This window comes from Gymnodraco acuticeps, unplaced genomic scaffold, assembly GCF_902827175.1.
Source record: "Gymnodraco acuticeps unplaced genomic scaffold, fGymAcu1.1, whole genome shotgun sequence".
Lineage (NCBI taxonomy): Eukaryota > Metazoa > Chordata > Actinopteri > Perciformes > Bathydraconidae > Gymnodraco > Gymnodraco acuticeps.
In genome coordinates, this window is record NW_022990678.1 from 1 (window position 1) to 5,978 (window position 5,978).

At 39.9% G+C, this 5,978-nt stretch overlaps 1 long non-coding RNA gene across 1 annotated transcript; it reads right to left on the minus strand.

The window, feature by feature from the left end:
• Window positions 1-206: 206 nt before the first annotated feature.
• LOC117555270 lies at window positions 207-2,598 on the minus strand. The gene is made up of 3 exons (XR_004570374.1): window positions 2,356-2,598; window positions 1,770-1,928; window positions 207-259 (listed from the first exon to the last, which is right to left on the minus strand). It is a non-coding gene; the product is annotated as an uncharacterized LOC117555270 (long non-coding RNA).
• Between the last annotated feature and the right edge of the window lie 3,380 nt (window positions 2,599-5,978).

Here is a 5,978-nt window from a genome sequence, read left to right on the forward strand (position 1 = left end):
TTGTCCATGGTCCTGAACTACAAATTATAAATGTAACATTTCAGCAATCAGCATTGAAACATGTGCTATTGTAAATATTTTTGCCGATTTACAAATTAGTGAGATACATGTGCCTGTCGGGGCGCGCAGATTTTTGTAATCCTTGGTGGCACTGAGGAGAGGGCCACTCGCAAGTCCTGTTCAACAGAGAGCCGTGACCTCCTGTTGTTCTTCATGTAAACCAGAGTAGAGAACGCCAACTCCAGAGATGGGGTCGTTACTAAAAAAAAATAATATATTACATATTACTTTAAAAAAAAGTAATACTGTTACTCGTTACTTTACTCGTTACTTTACTCGAGCACGTACGAACTGCGCATGCGTGAGTGGCAATAACTTTCCTTACCAGCAGGCGGCAATAGTGTGTATTTGTCATTAAAAACAGGCAACAACCGGAAGATAGAGAAGAAGAACAGACTGCGTGATATAAACAAACAACAAATAGCTTGTGCGGTAGCTTCACCTTAGCATGTGTTCTTTGCAGGTGTTTGTTGAGGTTTGACGTGGTGTTTACAGCAGTGGATAACAGCTTCTGGCCTGGACACAGTTTGCACCTCACCGTCACATTCCTGTCTATTCTTCGGACGAACTCAAAATAATGGGCATACCTCCACCCCTCGAGAGTTATCGCTGACTCAGCAATGTTTATGCAGCACTGCACGTGGAGATGTGGACGCGCAAATTGCGCAGATTACGTAGGCTACATATAAACCTGCAAAGTACTGATATAGTAAATTAAAAATTAAATTATTATTTTTGTGTAGTTGTATATTGCAATAATAACGTATGGTTGTCACAAAATCCCACGGCACACCCGGACTTGCCTCACGGCACACCGTTTGGGAACCACTGATATAGAGTATGCTCTCTCCCACACACACACACAAACACGGCGCTGCCCCTCACACACAGGCTGTTTTCATCATTATTGCAACAAATACACACTTGCAACTGATAACACTGGCAATGGTTTTATATGTATTAGACTATTCAAATATATTTGAAAATCCTTGATAATAAAAAGCGGATTTTATTTAGCTTTTTCCACGGACCACTGCAGTAGCTACCTCCGCGGACCACAGTTTGAGAACCACTTCCATAGATCTATTAATTTTGCTCTCAAAGTGCACCAGATTGATGCTTTAACTTCAAATATTAAAAAAAAAAAAAAAAGCCTGCCTGTTGTATGATAAATCGGATGTGGATGTTTTCATATGGATGGGACATGGGAGCATACTTGGTGCTCATGTTTCTGTTTGTTACATTTAATTCACCCGTTGTGACATTTGCTGTAGTGTATTGCTGAAGATTGGTGCTTAATCCTCATTGGTGATTAGTGATTTCAACTCAGATGTGAATGTTTTCATAAGGATGGCTGCTTCCTTTTAAATGTTGCTATGCACTTTGATGTAATAAAATTACAGATCCGTTGGAAATGTTGATGTGATGTCATAATTGCAATTAATGATAATGTGGATTTTGGCAAACTGATCACATATTTGTTCCTTCATATCAAAAAGGTTGCTGACCCCTGATGTAGAGTGTGATAAAGATTTCACTCGTAGATCATTTACCATCTCTGATGATGCCAGGGAGCAACAGGTTCAATTACACTTTGTTACTGTACTCTGAGTTTCTTTCCTGAGATCATTAAAAAGAAGTTTAGATCACCAGTTAACATAAAAACGGAATCCTCTTCAGGTCAGTTTACAGTAGAAACAGACTCTTACTTTGTGTCTGAAGGTCCAGGTTCATTACTGAACTTCCGAAGGTTCCCTTATAGACCGGTCACTCTTCAGAAGACAGACAGCTGGGGACTGGAAACCCGTCCTCTTCCTCAATCGTTTAAATCACTCATCTTCTCCAGTCTGAGAGAGATACCATTAACCCTGAAGACACACACATGGTAGATTGAGAGGTAGATATAATTGCTAGTGTGATATGTCTAACTCTAAACGTGTGTTTTGGCTCCGCTCACCGGTCCCCTCACAGCGGGCAGAGCTTGTGTACCTTCTAAACAGCGTATGATGTTATATAACAAACTTGCTCAGCCCTTTGAAACTGAAACCATTATACGAGAAACATTTTTTGTTTTTCCTGGCAGAAAAGTGGAATAACAACAGTGGAACAAAAATGATATTAAAACATTGGCATTGGCAACATTGTTATTCTTAACATCGGCAAAGAAATGTAGCAACGCTATTTACAACGCTTGCAGAAGTCTCATTGGACTCTAGGACGCTGATGTGCTGACATCCAGTTTAACAGAGTAAATAATGAATGTGTTAAAAAGCAGATCCTGGTGTTAACACTCACCCTGTTGTCCTCCTCCTGCTCCGTCCAGGTGTAAAATGGTGTCTGGCAGTCTGACTTCATACTGTCACTTTAACATACCTCACCTGTCTCAAGGTTCAAGGCTTTTATTAATCATACGTGCATAGCTACAGTGTAGTTATGACGATGAACATCTTAGGTCACAGGCTCCTCCAACAGTGCAACACAGTAAAACAGATCAACAGAAAAGAATAGTGCAAGTAAACTAAATAAACTACCCAGTATGAACACTTGTATAGCCCTTATTAAAAAAACATTCGTTCCTCAAGTTGTAAAACATTTGCTAATAACGTTATTCTGAGAGTTATTTCCCTCTGCATTATGAACGCGCATCTAATCCACGGGACCGCGCAGCCCGGCACGTTCATTGTTACGTGTCCCCGACCAATCAGAGCACACTGTGCTCACAGGGAGGGTGCTGGAGCCAGGCTCTGGCTGGAGCTTTTGGAGCTACAACGAGCGTTAAAGGCAGAGAGTGAAATTCAGTGAATACACGTAGTTTACAGAGATGCTGTATGAGCAGTGGCGACTGGTCATTAGGGGCAGGTGGGGCACAGCCCCACCTAGTGTCAGCAGAAAGTAATTAAAAGTAATGATTACCAAAAAAATGCAAAAAATAAATTAAAAAAAATATAAAATATATTTTAAGATCATGTTTATTCATCTGATTCGTCTGTACATTGCTGTTTAGTCTGTGTTCTTCTAATTAGTGTCTACAGTGTGTGCCTATTGAGCTGTTTAGAGCCATGTGGGACAAAACCCGATCCTGCCCCTCCCTCTCCCTGTTTAAGTCAATGGTGACTGTAAAAACTACACTGCGCATGCTCAGAGTATTGTCCTATTTAATGTGTGTGGCAAAAAAATAATGACCATAGGGGCATAGAGCTGCCATCCCCACCATACGTCATCTCACATAATTCAGAGCTGATTGGCTGTAAGTACGTGTGCCGCGAAAAGTGTGGTGTGTGAAGAGGAGGAGAGAGAGCGGCAGTGAGGCGTCCTAAAACCCGGAAATAAACTGCGCATGGCTTCCCTCCACAAAAAAGCAATGATATTTCTCCATAGGATTTTAGAAAATAGCTCCAAATAAGATCTGTGGGAAACAAACCTGTTAGATAAATGCACGTTTTGTTCAGCCGGATAATATCCACATGTCTACCCTACTTTTATAATTTTCGAATCATAAATCTATTGATTAGATCAGATTTATGATAGACTTTTGAAACTACAAGAACATAAGGAGGACTTTTACAAAAAAAGTAATAGAGATTTTTGTCCAGAAGGATAGGCAAATGGACTTCATCTTCATGTCAAGGTAAGACTGCAATTTTATTGAAAATGGGATCTTACTAAGAGAGAACAATTCAATATTTAAATGATACAATTACATTTTTTGGGTATCCTTTTGTTGAACTGTCTGTTTAAAATTAATTGAAGCATCAGACAAAAAAAGCTTTTGAAAATAATATTATATTTTGATTTAGGTCAAAATATAATATTTGTAAACCTGAAGAGTCAGAGCCAGTGCCTCACCAACCATGAACCTCAGAAGCTTATATATAGACATCTAAGTTTTGTGTGCCCCACCACTTTTGTACATATAAAAACGCCACTGTGTATGAGGAACCAATGTGAGTTGCGTTTATCTTTACCCATGGATGCACAATGGGAACGGATCCATATCGTCTTACTGCCATCCCACGGAGCTGTAATAATGGATATATTGCACATGTTTGCTGTAATTCATTGTCATACTACATGGGCTGTATGATTGAATCTTGTACCGTAAATGTTGTATTAAATGGAGTTAATATTACCGATATCACTAGATCATTACTAGCTAGCCGCTAGCTGCTAACTGCCGCCTCGTTCATATCAAATCCATGGCGGTAGTGTGTATTTGTCATTTAATACAGGCAACAACCGGAAGACAGAGAAGAAGAATAGACTGCGTGATATAAAAATAATGGGCATACCTCCACCCCTCGATAGTTATCGCTGACTCAGCCATGTTTTATGCAGCACTGCACGTGGAGATGTGGACGCGCAAGTCGCGCAGATTACGTACATAAACCTACAAAGTACTGATATAGTAAATTAAAAAAATAAATGATTCTTTTTGTATAGTTGTATATTGAAAAAATAATGTATGGTTGTCACAAAATCCCACGGCACACCCGGACTTGCCTCACGGCACACCGTTTGGTAACGGTGGTGTAACTCATATGCTTACATGGACGTGTATGTTTTTCCTTCATATCTAACAGAAATAAGAGAGAAAGAGATGGGAAAGTGAGTAAGAGGGATAGGAAGGAGGAGAGATATTTGCGAGTTGCATACTCACTCTGAGTTTTTCTCGATTAATAGCTTATATAGACAATACCATGCTTAAATAGACTCCTAAGTTATTATTTCATATGTGACAATATGTAAGAAAAGGGAGGGAAGAGTCAAATTATATTGAGAAATTGAGCAATTGATTTCATATTGGAACATTCATTTCTCAAACCTATGTTTTATGGAAGAGGAAATGTACTTCTGATAAACTAATCCTTGATCAAACGGTAAATGGTGAATTAATATAACATTTAGAATCATTGAGAAAGGGTTATTCCACAGGGACTAGCTCACATTTAACTTAAAATAACATTTCTCTGCTTTGGACTGATGAGTATATGATTCTTGCATGTTAAATGACTAACACAAACCTTACATTTATAATGTGCATGTCTCAGGAAGGCTCCCAAATCATTCTGAGGGGGCCTATCCTATTTTTGTAATTGAATGATAATGTGCTAATCCATTACCTTGAGTTGTCTGCACTCAGGAAAACATCCCTATCAAGTGTTAACCCAATAACTAGGAGAGCTCTGAAGGCCAAGGGTCAGAGAGAGAGGATCACACTCTGCGGCTGCAGAGAGCAACTTATCCACGGGCAAGGAGGTCGTTCGAGATGAGAGGATTCTAATCTTCAACTTTCTGATGAGATGGGATGCTTCTTCATCTTTCTGCTCGTTGGGCTCAGGCAGACAACTCTGCAGGACGAGCGATGGCTTCAGAGGCTTCATACAAGGTTCCATGTTTCTTGGAGGAGCAGATGTTTTCATAACCTCTCCCATCACAGGGGGGGGCATCTGGATGTGCCACTTGGCATAGGCAGGTGCACTGCTCTCATGCAGATAGCAGAAGGAATGCAGGCAGATGAGCCTCTGTTTCACTGGGAGATCATAAAGTGCTCACTGAATTGAGCCACAAAAGCAGAGCAATTGGGGGGGATTGAGATATGGCGCTCTGATGAAGAAGAGTTTTGAGCCAATCAGCACCTCAGTGCTAATCTACAGATAATTGAGTTATGGCGCTCTGATGAAGAAGAGTTTTGAGCCAATCAGCACCTCAGTGCTAATCTACAGTATCAGGATGCCTTTACACACCAGACATTCTGTGTCATAAAGAGAGGAGGAAAACATGTCTTCTAGCTCTCGTACAAAGATAACATTTGAATTGAATGACCAGATGATTACAGATGTACAATTAATGATTGTTTTTGTATTCCCAATGAACAGATATGTGTTAAATAGTGGTGATAAATATATTTTATCAGATTA